The 15878-nt window shown below is 47.4% G+C and overlaps 1 protein-coding gene across 5 annotated transcripts in view; it reads left to right on the forward strand.

The window, feature by feature from the left end:
• taok3a (TAO kinase 3a) overlaps positions 1-15878 on the forward strand; it is a 68025-nt gene that overhangs the window by 4355 nt on the left and 47792 nt on the right. The window contains exon 1 of one of the 5 annotated variants that reach the window (XM_077520609.1): positions 3823-7825. The exons of the other annotated variants lie outside the window; for them this stretch is intronic. The gene's annotated coding sequence lies outside the window, so the exon portion shown is untranslated. Of the gene's footprint in view, positions 1-3822; positions 7826-15878 lie in introns of those variants that run through there. 5 annotated transcript variants of the gene reach the window in all.

Below are 15878 nucleotides of genomic sequence, written 5' to 3' on the forward strand. Positions count from 1 at the left end.
TGTTGGTTGGAATTGGAGAAGAAGGATTGTAATAATCTTAGACTGTTAGATTTACTCTTTATTACAAAATCAATAAAACGACATAATTGTTTTAAAAACCCAATGATAGCCACCACCCTGATTGCCTGGTGGAAGGCATTAGAAATTACAAACTCCCAATTGGCGCCCTGTGGGCTCTCTCCCATTTGGCATAACCACAACTTTCAACTTAATAATCAGTCATTCCATTTAAGCTTATGGGAGCAGAAAGGAATTACACACCTTCATCATCTTTTCTCAGATAATAAGTTTATATCGTATACAAACTTGGTCCAAAAATATGAAATAAAAAACGGAAATGTCTTACATTATCTGCAAGTTAAAAATATGGTTAAGAAACAAATCCCAACACTTCAGGATACGCTCCAACTGCCTGTCTTAGCTAAAGATATTATAAAGCTTTCTCCAACAACAATAAAGAAAATATCAAAAATATATGTTATTTTTATACACAAATAAAACATATTTACCGACTTTAAAATGGGAAAAAGACTTGTCTATAGTTCCGGAACCAGACTTTTGGACCCAAATCTGTGAAAATGTATTTAAAATGACCAAACAGACAAATTTGCAACTTATCCAATATAAGATACTTCATAGAACATATATTACACAATATATGATGAAAAAAATGGGACTCTCTGACTCCGACATTTGTCTCCAGTGCTCACAAAACACTGCCGATACTTATCTTCATGCTTTATGGTCATGTACTCCAGTGCTGCATTTCTGGACTAAAATCTTGGAAAAGCTCGCTGATATATTAAACTGTAGGCTTCCTTTATCTCCAAGATTGTGTTTACTAGGTGACTTAACAATAACTGAGCTACCATGTAAACAATCTCAATCTATACTTATAGCCCTTACTATTGCTAAAAAAATTATCCTTGTCAATTGGAAAAATAAACAATCTCTAAATATCAACCACTGGTTAAACTTACTAATGAATTATATCTCAATGGAAAAAATCTCTGCCTTAAATAAAAATCAAGTATCAAGATTTAAACAAATATGGTCTATGTACATAGAATATTTTAATCTTAATTTGGCAACTTAATCCTGCCTAGATTCTGCCTGTTAACGAGAGCCACCACATCGTTACAACTTCTGTTTTTGCTGCTTCTGTATTTGGTATTTTTTTGGGGGGGGGGGGGGGGGGGGGGAGTTGGGGGGGGGGGGGTGCTGGGGGCGGGCGTGCCACCTACACCCGCCGGGTTGGGTGAGGCCCCGCTGGTCGCTCCTCTTACTCACTTCACTAGTTTTGCACTATACACTTTGTAAATATACACATAGGGCACACAACACATTTCTTGGTGGGGTGGGGAAGGGTGGAAACACCGTCTTCACCCTTCAACTTCCCTCCAATTTTAATGCACTTCATGTCCAAGGGGAGGGGTGAGTTGGGGCGGGGAGCCATCAGGGGGGATGGACTGCAGTGCCTGGCAGCGCTGTGGTCCCCCCCATCTGTGTCCCTGCCCCACCACTTTGCCCCTCCATTTCCTTTTTTAATGCACCACACATATACATATTCATTTTTTTGGGGGGATGCGGGTGTATCAGAGTAGGGGAAATTTTTTCCCTCTGCTCCGACTCACCTGCTCCCAATTTTAATGCACCACACGCACACACTTGTATATACACTGGGTGGGGCCACATTCACGGTGTAAGGGTAGAGCTCGCCAGTCGGCGAGCTGGCGGACTCAGTAATAGGGTTAGGTGTCACTAGTACGCTGGCGTGACGACCGGGGCCTCTTCCCACCGGGCTCGGTGTTCTGGTGTTCCGCCTCTCCCCCGGTGCTTCCTCCTCTGCTTCCCCCCTCCCGCCGCTGTGCTCCCTTCGCACGGCTGGAGGTGGGGTGGGCACGTCTTCCCTCTCTGCGCTGCTGCCCGGTGCCGGTTTCCGTGGGGGGGGGCTCGCGGGGGGCGGGGTTCGCGGGGGGGTTGGCGGTTTGTTTGGGGGGTGGGGGTGGAGGTATGGGTGGGTGGGGGGTTGGGTGTTGGGGGTCGGGGTGTGTTCGGGGGTTTGGGGGCCGGGGGTGGCGGGGCCTGGGTCGTGGCGGGTGGCGGGTTTGGGTGGGGTGCGGGGGGATCGTGGGGGGGTGGGAGCTGGGGACCGGTGGGGCGCTGTGGGGGCCCGCCGGGCCTCGTTCTGCGGCCTTGGGCTCGGGGGTGTGGGCCGGGGCTGGGGCGGGGGTGTTCCGGGCGTCTGGGTCGGCTCGCCGACCGGTGTCCGCTCGGGTGGCTTGGGGGTGGCCTTGGTGCTGCCGCGGCCTGGGGATTCCGGGGGGGGGGGGGCGGTGCTCGCTTTGCTGGACCGCGGTTGACGGCTTCTTTCTTTGGTGGTGGTCCTTATGCATGCCAGATCCATCGCACCAGCATCTACTGAAACTCAAACAGAATTTGCCTCTCCCTCCCACAGCCTCTTGAATCAGTGGGTGCTGGTGTCTGTGGATCTCAATTTGCTTTATCTATCCTTCCCTCCTTCCTCTCTTTAGTTTTTCCTCTGGTCACTTGAGATCTCAATTTATTGGAAGTTTGAGGTTTCTGGGGTTGGCATAAGACTCTGGTTTTGTAACCACGCAGGAGGGGTTTGGTTGGTGCTGGATTTCACTTTGAGGGATTGGATGTACTGGCTTCTATGGATCTCACTCTGCCTCATAGATCCTTCCCTCCTTCCTCTCTTTAGTTTTTCCTCTGGTCTCTTGAGATCTCGCTAATTTGTTGGAATTTAGAGGCTTCCGGGGTTGGCGTAAGACTTTGATTTTGTAACCATGGGGAAGGCAGGAAGTGTTTGGTCGGTGCTGGATTTCACTTTGATTTATCTTTCTTTCCTCTTTATTTTTTCTGACCTTTTCTCTGGTCTCCTGACCATTTGAACCTCACGACTCTGGCAAGATTCTGAAGTACCTGGTTAAGGCGAAGGGTAATGGGATATTTATAAGGTTTTAGGTGAATTAATGAGTATAAATTTATACGTATTTGCACGCACACGCACGCGCACGCACGCACGCAAACGCACGCACGCAAACGCACACACGCAAACGCACGCACGCATACACACACACAAAAAAAAAAGAGCAATGATGATAAGACGTTGAATCGGTAAGACTACCGAATGAACAATTCTGAGCTCTTTAAAAAAAAAAAAAAAAAAAAGACACCTGGTAATGATGATAAGTTATATATATGGAAGTGGGCGTGGAAAGTGATACTTAGAAAAAGTTTAATGACTGTCCCATTGAAAATGAATGGGGAAAAGTTTATATTAAATGTTAAATTGTGCAAATACTGTAAGTAATGTGGAATCAGACAATATATACCCCAGGAGGCGTGAATTTTTTTAAGCTAGTTGAAAATTGAACAAAGTAAATTGGAAGTATTATGTGGGGGTTGTTAGGTGGCAAAAAAAGTGTGGAAAATAAAAATCACAATAACATATATTGGAATCGAAAGTTACGAATGTAACTACGGTTCTATGAGTCCCGAACGACCGCCAGATGGCGGTGCTGTAACCAGCACGGAATTCCCCTTGTCGCGACAGCGTCATCGAGTAAGAATGACAAAATATGCCTGTCAATGGTTCCGGCCGACGTAATCCCATGTATAAAAGGGAACGTCGCCAGAACACATCCTCTAGAACCTTTCTCGCGCAAACCAGCACGAGGGTTCTGAGTGACAAGCAATGCTGGCGGTCGTTTGGGACTCATAGAACCGTAGTTACATTCGTAACTTTCGTTCTATTTCATCCCTCCCGACCGCCAGGTGGCGGTGCTGTAACCAGCACAGAACGCCGAATACCAGCGATGTCACGAAGACCCTGCAAAGACCCAACGGGGCCTCCGCAGGACCCCGAACCACGTCCCGTAGATGAGGAGAGGTGACATTCAAGCTGCAGAACCTTGAGAACGTGCAGGGCGACGACCAAGATGCCGCCGCACAGATGACCTCCAAGAGCACTCCCCCCAGAGGAGCCCACGACGTAGACACACCCCTGGTGGAGTGACTGCGCACCGTCGTCAGAATGGACCGAAGAGACTCTGTACGATTGTCGAATCACATCTCCGATCCATTGAGAGAGGCGTTGCTTGAGTGTAGAAGTGGCACGCCTCCTATGTACGACAGATTGCCGGCCAAACCGCCGGCAGTGCAGCAACAGTTCCCGACCCTCATCAGTCCAACACCCACACACAGGCGGAGACGCCGTGAATCGGGCTGCCAACCCACCAAACCAGTCAAGCGGGTGGAAAGCCTGGGTCGGAGGGACAAAGACTGCGGTGGAGGGTGAACTTCAACTGGGCTGGCCAACAAAGGGCCACGAACAGCACTCCAGACGGACCCCAAGAAAGGTCAGACGGATGAGGGGGAGAGGCCGCTCCTGCAGAGCAAACCAGAGGGGACAGCGAGTGGAGAGCAACAGCCACCCTGCCGCAGCGACTCCACATGTTGCTCACCACCTCCCGCCGCATCCACAGGGCTGACGACGCACCATCCTGACGAATGATGTGGCACACGGAGCAGCCGTAGAGCCACCAGACACTCTGAGACGCCGACACCAACTCAGCGGTGGGTGGAGACGAACCACCTACCCTTGCAGTGGCCGCAGTGACCGCAGGGCCAGGGGAAAAAAACGCCGACAGGTACCCTAGCGTGCCCCATCGTCGCAGGAGAAGGACAGATGGCCGCCTCCTGTTGGCCCGGAAGAGGGAGACGAAGTGCAGAACAACATCCCCCACTGTGAGGTCGGCTGAGCATCCAAGGATGTGGCGCCCAACGACATCCCAAGCGACAGTCGCTTTTGCGACACCTGTGAACACTGTGGGAGAGAATGACTTTCCAAAAGCCAGCCCCGCACCCCCTTGCGCTGAGCCGCAATCGGGACGAGGAAGCAAACGTCCATCCCCTCGATGACAGTGAACCATTCCATCGATCGTATGCAACACCACAGACGTAGGCATCCACGGGATGAAATGGAGAATCCATGGCAGCCCGCAATCGGCGCGCAGCCAGTGAGCGCGCGTCGGTATGCTGCTATTTTCGTCCGGGAGAGGAGGCGTGAACCGCCCCGTCACCGACGGGATCAAACGGAGACTCCTTAGCAGCCCCCAATCGACATGCACCACGGGACAAAATGGAGAATCCATGGCAGTCCTCAATCGACGCGCAGCTAGTGAGTGCGCGCCGGTATGCCGCTATCTCCATCCGGGATAGGAGGCGCGAACCCCGCAGAGGCCTGACAAGCGGAAGGGGTTTGATCACTCCAAGGAGGTTATTCCACCCTCCCAGTCGCCACCAAGTTGCAAAATTGCAATGAAAAGTGATAATCAGCCCGAACATTCCTATGACACTCCCAAGGCCAGGGGCCGCAGGAGAAACAGATCTGCGGGGTCCACGAGGTGGTCGGGGTCCTGGCTCCACCGGGGATGGTGCGTCCTTCCCAGGAGCAACATCCGCTGCCGTCGAGGGAGGAGGACGGACTTCCGACATCGCTGCACGACAGTCAAGACAGCGGTCGGTGCGGCCATCTATGGATCAGAAGGGCTGACATAGTGCTGACATCCAGCGGCGTTCCCCATAGCAGCCATCAATCTACGTGCAGGAAGTGTACACCGTCAACTGGCTGCTATCGTCGTATGGGAGAGGAGGCGGCAACCCGCCCCGTCCCCAACGGTAGCAAAGCGAAGCTCTGCGCAGCGAGGGCGGCAGACGTCGTGTAGGGAGCAGCAGACTCCGTGCGGGATAGGAGGCAGCAACCAGACCCATCACACACGAAACCACAACGAAGCCCTGCGCAGTGAGAGCGGCAGACTCCGTGTAGGCAGCCGAATTCCCATAGAGAGTGGCTGACCTCGTGAAGGAGAGGAGGCAGTAACCAGTCTTGTCACCAACTGAACAAAACCGAGCTCCGCGCACGGACAGCGACAGAAGTCGCGTTGACCGTGGCAGACTTCGCGCAGGAGAGGAGGCTGCACCTAGCGCCTTCCCCGGCGGAACAAAACGAAGATCCGCACATGGAGAAATGTAGACTTCATGTAGAGAGCGGCTGACTCCGTGGGGGAGAAGGGGCGGCACCAGCCCCGTCACCAATGGTACAAGACAAACAAGTTCCGCGCATGCAGACGAAGAGCCTTGTATGGAGAGCGGTAGACCCTGTGTGGAGAGCGGCAGACGCTGCGTGGGAGAGGAGGCTGCACCTAGCCTAATCCTCAATGGACCAAACATAGTGCTGCGTCTGGAGAGCAGCAGAAGCTGTGTGGAGAGTGACCGACTTCGTGTGGGAGAGCGGCCGCCCAGTATGTGAGATGGAGGCGGTCCTAGACTCGCACCCAGCCACTTTGCAATCCGAACAAAACAAAACCACAAATCAATCAATTAAACATGCACGTGGTCGTTTGTGCCACCATTAGGTGACAATGGCACTGAAGCTCCGCGCATGGAGCGCGGCAGACTTCGTGTGAAGAGCGGCAGACCCAATGTGGGAGATGGAGGCGGACCGCCTCCCCCTTCCCCCCTTACAAGTCGAACAAAATGAGACCCAAAAGCAATCAAACAAACATGCATGCAAGTGGTCGTCTGTACCGTCCTAAGCTAGCAGTTGGTATGGCAAACAACATCCCGGCTAGCACACAACATCAAGGCAGCTGATGCCCTTCACGTTGATGGGCCAGGGCAGGAGAAGCAGACTGGTGCCTTGATCGGTCTGCGGGGGGCAGTAAACCAATGCCCCCCTGCCGATGATCGCCCCTGGCGACGCCACCAGCTGAAGGCGCCATGTAACCGGCAACAGCCGCTGCCGGTAAATGAGCGGCCACCGCAGCGGAAATGCGCCGCTCCCACTAGGACAGCAGGCCATTTCATCCTCCAAGGCGCCTCCACGGCGGCGTCCTCCATAACGGCATGTCAAGTTAATCTGCTGCTATTTTCGTGTCGTTAACGGAATAAAGCGAAACCCGGCGCATTGATAGCGGCGAAGCGCATCACACAGCGGCCCTAACGACACGTAAGTCGACGTTTGTGCCATCATAAGCTAGCAGTTGGTATGACCTACGGAACCTCAGCTAGCCAAGCGCATCAAAGCCGAAATAGTGAGACAATCCAAGCTAGGAGAGGATACGAAATCATTCGTACCGTCTCCGCCAGCCCGCATGGTGAAATCCTGCAATCGCGGCAGGGGGATATCAATACGTCTCCCAACAACACACCCGTACACAACGGAGGCAACAGCATTGGGTGCGACACCGCAACCTAGGCGGGTGTCGGGACACCATACTAACCCCCAGCTACCGCAAATCTAAACAACGGGTTGCTGACACACCACGTAGGCCACAACTCAGGTTGTGCTGGCACAAGCTAGCAGAGTGCACGATAACCAATGCCGCAAGCCGCAAACATCAAGGCGGTGTCGGCTCCCAGCCATCTGCTGAGTAGCGTGGCGCCACAATTTAGAAGAGGAGACGAAAATGCCTTACCTTCCCCGGCAAGCTCTTTTCAGCACAGTAAAAGGAAATACGGTATTGAAAGCATCGGTTGCCGTGTCAGCACCTGAGCAACCGTCGAGGCAGCAGTCCATCTTCCGGCAGGAAGGAACCTCCAGTGTTTACAGCGAGCGACGTCCTCCACGGCCGCCTCCACTTGATGCGCAGTCAGTGAGTGCGCATCGAAATATTGCTTCCTTCGTCTGGGATAGGAGGCGAGACCCGCCCCGCCACCAACGGAATCAAACGGAGCTCCCTGCAACGACGGCGGCAGACACCATGAGGAGGGAACGACCCCACGCGATGGAAGTCACGTACGTGGTTTATGTGCCGAAACTCCGCGTGGCGGATCGGCTCCGTGAGGCGAGGGCGCCCACACAGCGAGTAAGGAGTCGCTAAGTGGCGTCCCAAACTAGCAGTCGGCTTGATAAACAGCACCTTAGCTAGCCAAAAACATCAAAGCAGCTGCTGCTGAAACTACACACTCCCACCGCCAGTAAAACAACCTAGGACAGGATACTATCAACCGTATCGTCACCCGCAAGTCATAAACAAAGCAATCCAAATGGCTTTCATTAACTCATTCACTGCCAATGACGACTATAGACGTCAAAAATCCAAGCAAACAGCCAGTGCAAATTTTGACAAGAAATTTGAATTTAATTTTAGTTATTCATTGTTTTCATTCATAGTTATAAATCATTGTCGTTATGAATAACAACGATGACAACAATTTCATTGCTAAGTGCTACCATCGTGCGTAGAACGGATTCCTGTTACCCTACAACACGGGCGTTGACGTTCTTGTGATTGGTCTTGGTCTTACTGAGACCACATACTGGGTCTAGGCCTCCAAAAGTCAATTTTAGTCGACTAAAATTGCTCTTTATTTTTGTTGACTAAAATTGGATTAAAACTAAAATACAATCAGGTGACTAAGTTATGACTAAGGCTTTAATTAAATTTAGTCAGAAGACTATAACTAAAACTAAATTAATTTTTTTTTTTAATATGAAAATTTGAATTTTAAATTTTCTTTTTTTTTTTTTTTTTTTCAAAATTAACACTGTTTGCTTGGATTTTGACGTCTATAGTTGTCATTGGCAGTGAATGAGTTAAAGATGTTAACTTAGCTCATACGCGCCCCGGCCTGAAGCTGTACACAGCCGAGAGGTGGCTGAAGTGGAGAAATCCCACAGGAGAGCTCCAGTCTATCCATACAAATCACGAAATAGAAAATGCACTGAACCGTCGCAGCCAAGGGGGGCGAGGAACACCCGCAGCCCCGATCAACCAGATCACAGGCTACTCGCGACGGACGGAGCATATAACGCTGTGCGAGAAAGGTTAAAGAGGCTGTGTTCTGGCGACGTTCCCTTTTATACACGGGATTATGTCGGCCGGAACCATTGACAGGCATATTTTGTCATTCTTACTCGATGACGCTGTCGCGACAAGGGGAATTCCGTGCTGGTTACAGCACCGCCACCTGGCGGTCGGGAGGGACGAAATAGAAGCAACATTCCCACAATGAATCGGGAAAAGTTGATATTTAACTTCAAATTGTGCAAGTACTGATGACATGATGACATCACCTGTGCTCACAACCAATAATGGCTCACCTGTTTTTTGGGTTTGGCCAGTAAACTGAGCCACGATTGGTCCTCAGCACAGGTGATGTCATCATCAGTCAACAGCCAGTAGAAAATTTACTTTTGAAAGGTACTAATTGTACATGAAAAATAATGAAGTTACCACATTAATTATAGACAAAATATGAACTTTTTACTGCTGAAAATGTCTCAATGAGTCAAGTATTCATTTAAATGTGAGTCAGCAGAACAATTTGCAGTTTTGTGGACAAAGAAACTGGATTAGCTTTACTGGACAGAAAATGATGTGGTGGGCCAGATGTGACCCCCCCCCAGGCCTTGAGTTTGATATCTACACATGATGAGACTAAGCCGACCTCTCTCCACATGAGGGACCCCCACCCCTCTCCATCTGATCTACATCATGACGTCGTCATCATTTAGTGGGGCAGCGTCTATTTTTAGGACGCGTCCCACCATCACTGTCTTTTTTGTTTGCCAAGTGGAGCACGTCAGCCAGACTTAAGATGGCCGACCATGATGGCCATGTTTGATACATGCGACGCAAGTGCAGGAATCTATTTTTAGGAACAGCCTAAAGCGCTCTCGCAGAAGAAGACGCTCTTGCGTCATTCTGTTGTCTGCGGGCTAGCTAGCGGCGGAAGCTAAAAAAAATAAAATAAAAAATAAATAAATAAAGTGCGGTCTTCCTGTGATCCTTTGGGCTATGAGACATACAGCATAAATATGCAATAAGACTTCTTGCAGTTACAAAAGGACCTCGTTCCTTATTTGGATCCCAGTGCAATCCAGAAGTACGTAAAAACAAAACAAAACAAACAACAAAATCAAAAATTTGTGATGATGATGAAATAACCGCAACTTGACAAGCATTTTGCATCCACTTGTTGAGGTCTTGTGAGCAAAATACGATCATGTCTGTAAAAAAAAAAAAAAAAAAAGGCAAATGTTGACGTTGGCCTGTCACGAGGCAAAAACAGGAAGTAGGAAGAGGCAGCAAAAATAAAAGCTGTGGCTAAACGCAGCTCGCTCGGCCCAAGCCAAACTTCCTCTTCAGATGGGGGTTCCTTTTCAAGGGAGACTTTTTGTTTTTCATTTGTTTTTGTTTTTTTCATTTGTTTATTTATTTATTTATTTACTTAATTCTTTAAAACAACAACAACAACAAAGCGATGAACGTGAAGAAAGAAGTAAAAGCGCTAAGCTGTAAAATGAATTATTAATTAAATATTACTATTGATAATTAAAGGGATAGTTCGGCTTTTTTTTTTTTTTTACATGAATCTCTATTTCATCCTCACCTCCAGTGTGTGCGATCAGCACTGACTTACCCCTGACAGCGTTCTGTGACACGAGTTCTGGTCCGGTGTTGGTCGAGAGGAAAATAGTCCAGCAAGCTAGCTGGGGTCACGGAAATAAAAGCGTTTTTCTTCTAAAAACTATTTGTGTTCAAAAGAGTGATACATTTGCATCACAATACTCTTTTCTGAAAAAAAAGTCAGACGCTATTACCGCCAGGCGCTATGTTTCTGTTCGTTCGTATCACTGCGCGTCGCCCTGTAGACAGCTAATCGACGCACTGCAGACAGCTGATCCTTCCGCCTTCAAAAATACAAACAACTTGTAGATTAGTGCGCGTCTATCAGCTGCATGCGGGGCGCCGCGCAGTGATACGAACGAACAGAAAAGTAGTGCCTGGCGGTAATGGCGTCTGACTTTTTTTCAGAAAAGGAGTTTAATGATGCAAATGTATCACTCTTTTGAACACAAATTGTTTTTAGAAGAAAAACGCTTTATTTCAGTGACCCCAGCCAGCTTGCTGGACTATTTTCCTCTCGTCCAACAGGGTTCTAAACTTGATTTTGTGTTCCAAGCCCGGGTTAGGGTTTTAAATTAGGCTTTGAAAATGATAGTTTCAAGTCAGGGTTAGGGTTTCATTGCTGGGTTCGGCTTTTTTTCATTTTGGTTGGCTTTCAAATGAGGCTCCAGGATTAGTCGGCAACGTGTGCGCCAACCTTCCCCACTAACCCCGCCCCCTCCCTACCTCCTCGTGGCACCGTCCTAATGCCGCGCCGCTGGACGGCCTCCATGGGGTCAAGTGGAGATTTGCCCGCGCATCGGCGCCAATGTAACGCACAGATTGGCGGATTGTGCCGGCGCGCATGCGTCACTTTTGACTTTTCACGGCCGAAGTCGCTGCCGTAACTTCGGACACGATTGGATGCGGGGGGCTGCTGGCCTGCGTGGATTATGCCACAGCATGAAGATGAATTTCAAAATAAAAGCACGTGGATCTTCTCATTTTTTTCTCTCGGGGCATTGAAACGATCGCAGCTGGAGAAATTGAGAAGTTGTACAAATTGCTAACCATTCCTGTTAGGTTGCTTTCTCAGAAACGGCAATAATGTTCCCGGGTCAATTTGACCCAGACTATATTTAATGAAAAAACACATCCCAATAAACAAGCGCTTTTTTAAACATTTCAAATGAACCGTTTGAAAAGTTTTGTCATGAAATACTAATACTTGTTGTTCTTTAACTTTGACACGGGTCAATTTGACCCGGGCTATGTTGTTTAATGTTGCAAAAGTGCCCTGATAATGAATTGAAGCTCATGCTGTACATTTTTCAATGCAAACATGTCAAAATGAAAAATTGTTATTCTCTAGTTGATAAAAAGTTTCATCAGGAAAATCTACTAATTTTAAATTAACATGTGTCTAATTGAACCGGGCTATATTTAATGTTCCAAAAGCATTCCGATAAACATTTGATTGAAAATATGTGTCCGGGTGAGTCATTTTTATTGTCTGCTGGTGAGATATTTCACAGCAAAAAAAAGTATTTATACTATGGGTAATTTTGACCTGGAATGTGACCAACACAATAAATATTGTTCTAGTTTATTTTTAAGCATTTTCATTGCACATATGTTGAAATGACCAAATTCTTCAGAGTCTGTTGATGTGAATGTTAGGTCAGTTTGTATGCGCAAAGTATCTGTTGTGTTTCAGTTTGATTTCAGTTGGGTTTTTGTTTTATTTTGGTGAGAGTGTGTGTGTTTGTCTTGTGTTCCTGTGTTTCCCCTGTGTTGTTATGTCTGATTAGGTTCCACCTGTGTGTCATTCCCTTTCCCAGTGTGGGTTGACCAATCAGGGCCCTCTCCCTATTATGTTCCCCAGGTGTTTCTCATTAGTGTTGGTGTATTTAGGTTGTGAGTTCTGTCTTGTCTGTCTGGGATCATTGTCTTTGTCTGGGGACCATTCTGTCTGTAGTTTATTTAGTTCTTCACGTCATCCACGCCGCACCAAATCTTTCAAGTCACGCCAAGTTTTCCAGGTCTTCCACGCCAATTCTTCCACGCCAAGTCTTCCACGCCACGCCAAGTCTTCCACGCCACGCCAAGTTTTCCACGCTAACCCCGGGTTTTCACCGGATGCGGTTGCGGTGCGGTTGCGGTGCGGTGCGTCTTGACTGCGTGCTCCGGACGGGTCAATTTTTTTGTCAATCCACACCGGCTCCGCACAGCTGCGGTCCGGCAGCTCCGTCGCCGCCCACTTCCCAACGTGTCTCGCGGGACCGCGCGCGCGCGATCATGTGGCATTTCACAACGACAAACATACAGAATGTCTGTGCTCTTCTGCTATGAGATTCCATGCAGCATCCTTTTTTTGGTTGTCCTTGTAAAGTATATTAATAACGAGAGTCGGGTCAGTGCGGGTCCACTCTTTATTTCTGTCTTCCGCGTCCGGCTGCCGCTCAGTACGGCAAGCGAGACGGGCACAACAAGCAATCGCGAACATCAAACTCACAATACATTACAGTCCTTATAAAAAGGATGTGCCGTGTCATATATTATTTTGTGGTTTTCCACCTCCAATATAAACCTCTCCTCGTCCATGTTCGCTGGTGTCTAAACCGTGAATGAGCACATGGCCCGGCGACGCCCACGTCACGTTTTGCTGAAAAACTTGCGAAATAGGAGCTGGCGAGTGTTTTATTCTGAAAGGGAACCGGAAATTTATTTTGAAACTGCCTCGATCTTCCTGTCCCGCTCGATGTGTTTTGTGCTAGCTTGCCATTTGCCGGAGGCCTACCGCTGCGGCGTCCGGCAAAAATAGAAAATAGGTCTATCCTTGCGGAAGGCTTGCGGCACGCCGCAGGCCTTCCGCAGTCGACACGCAACGCACCCGCAAGCGGTGTAAACTGCACCATTCGAATGAATGGAATCTAATTGCTTGCGTCGCCGGACCGCACCGCAACCGCAACCGGTGAAAATCCGGGGTAAGTCTTCCTTGCCACGCCTTCCAAGTCTCCCTCGCCACGCCCTGCTCAGTCTGTTCCCGTCACAACCCGTCCTACCTCGTTCCGTCTCATCAATAAAATTGTTCATATGACTGTAAATCCGCTTCCTGTCCGTTTTCTCCGCTTTTGGGTCCATCCACCACAACCAAAACATGACAGAATGACACACACACACAAAAAAACCCTCAAATCAAACTGAAAAATAACAGTATCTCAAAATGTTTTTTTTTTTTTTTCTCTTGGTGCCAAGTTTGATAGCAGAAAGATAATTTTTATTTAAGAAACTAACAAGAAAGTCTAATTTGCAAAAAAAGAAGTTATTTAATAGGACAAATGATTTAAAAGTATCGGTGATATTGGCACTAGTATTTACTCGGTATCGATCGATAGCAAAATCTCAAGTATCGCACAGCTCTCGTCTTAAATTTTGCTTTAAAAAAATGCTTCTTCAAACCATTTCCTTTCAGAAAACGAAGATGCTTGGTTCTTGTTTAGCTCCACCCCACATTGAGCCACGCCCCCCAAATGCGCTCTGCAGCCAGGGCTACTCGGTTATTTTAGTGAGCTAAAACTAACGAAAAAAATAAATTCAACAGTTTCGTTAACAAACGAAAATGCTTTTTAAAAAATGAATTTGCAATGATGTCCGTCAATATGAAATCGTCAATGACTGTTCAAAAGCAGGACCTCATTAGCATACATTGCATAAATGTGGGTTTTTTTTGTTTTTGTTTTTTTGTCGTCACCGTTACGAAGCAAGTTGTATGAAAATGACCCAGGTAAGAATCTATTTTTATCTGCTTTCACGCTGTAATGTGTCATGTTTTGGCCTCAAAGGGTGTTTGTGACGCTTCGCTGCTGTCATTGCAGTGGGCAAGCAAGATGGAGGTTTTGATTGATTGAGTTATTGACCGATTGATTTTGGACTGGAAGATTTGAGACGAATAGGTTGTTCTGAGCTCCGGGATGAATTTGGAAAGCTGATGACTTTAACGAGGGATGAAAAGCCGAATTCCTGGAACCGGGGAGGAGGGAAAAAAAAAAAAAATCAACAATTCTGGTGGGCCCTTTGTTGCTGCGTGTACATAATTGATGGCGTGGGCATGTATTTGAAGACGATGACGACGAGGCAAAAAGACAAGAAAGATGACTCAGTGGCCTACATGCGCGTTTCCTCTTTGGGCTTTTTTCTCCTTTCATCTGCCTCTTTTTTTCCCACTTGAGGAGCACAAGCATCACGCAGAGAGAACCCCCCCAAAAATTGCATGTATCCCCCTAGAATGCAGCAAAGATTGCTAAATGTTTACAATTTCATGCAGAGATCCTGCAAAATAGCCACGACAGAAGCCCTGAAATGTATCTGTGCCCGTTTGACGCTGAACCCAGCAAAAATTACGTTTTCACGCAGAACCACTACACAATTGCTGCCTCAAAGCAATAATAGAACATGGATCCAGCCACCTGTGCCTTTCACACAGAACCCAGCAAAGGATGGTGGGGAATTGAGCTGACTTTTTATCTTTTTTGTATTTTACATTTTCACACAGAGATCCTGCAAAACTGCCACATCAGAACATTAACAAAAGACCCAGAATTTATCTGCCTGTAGCTTTTCATGCAGTATCCAGTGAAGGTTTTTTTTTTTTGTCGTAACAGAAAGGCAGCATTTGTCCATCTGTCCCTTACTTTACACGGCAACCCAGCAAAAGAGACTTCTGTAATCTTATATCACATTTTCACTCTAAGAAAATTATAGGTTTTAGGGTGTACGACGACAAGTGTAAACATCAAATGCAGATTTTAGATGGTCGGCACCTGAAAATCAACTTTTTGTGAGGTAGGTGTGATAACCGATTAATTGGCCGATTAAGTTTTTTTTTTTTTTTTTAAACAATTTTTTTCACTTTTATTTTTGGTTCCTTCACTCATTCACTTGCAGACATTTTCACAGAAGCATCCCCCTTCACTACCGGCTGTTTTACTGGATTTTGGCTGATTTTGCAAGGCCCACAGAATATTATATTCTATTGAAATAAAAACATGGAACCTACCAAAAGAAAGATTAGAGTCTCTTCTTTTATCAGAAAAAAAGTACATTTCTATCTGTTTCCGTTTTGCAGCAGTTAGCATTAGAATATAGCTAAGTTTTATCATTATTCACCTTCCTGGTGAACACATTGGCAAAAAGAGCTTGTTGCAAGATGACCCTGGCTGATCTCTTATACTCTGCTGCCACCTGCTGGCTGTTTTTGTAATAACTAGCATTTCTTTAAGACACCTCTTCATGTCAGAAGCTGTATCAAAGCCTTCTGTATACTCTACAATAAAAAACTAAAAAAATGTGTGCAGGACAAAGTATTAAAAAATGTTTTTATACGTTTTTGGGGTTACATGAGTTCATAAAATAATGACAGGCAGAATTTTTGCCCTTTAATGTCTGCTTAACTTG

Source organism: Festucalex cinctus, chromosome 5 (genome assembly GCF_051991245.1).
Source record: "Festucalex cinctus isolate MCC-2025b chromosome 5, RoL_Fcin_1.0, whole genome shotgun sequence".
Classification (NCBI taxonomy): Eukaryota; Metazoa; Chordata; class Actinopteri; order Syngnathiformes; family Syngnathidae; genus Festucalex; species Festucalex cinctus.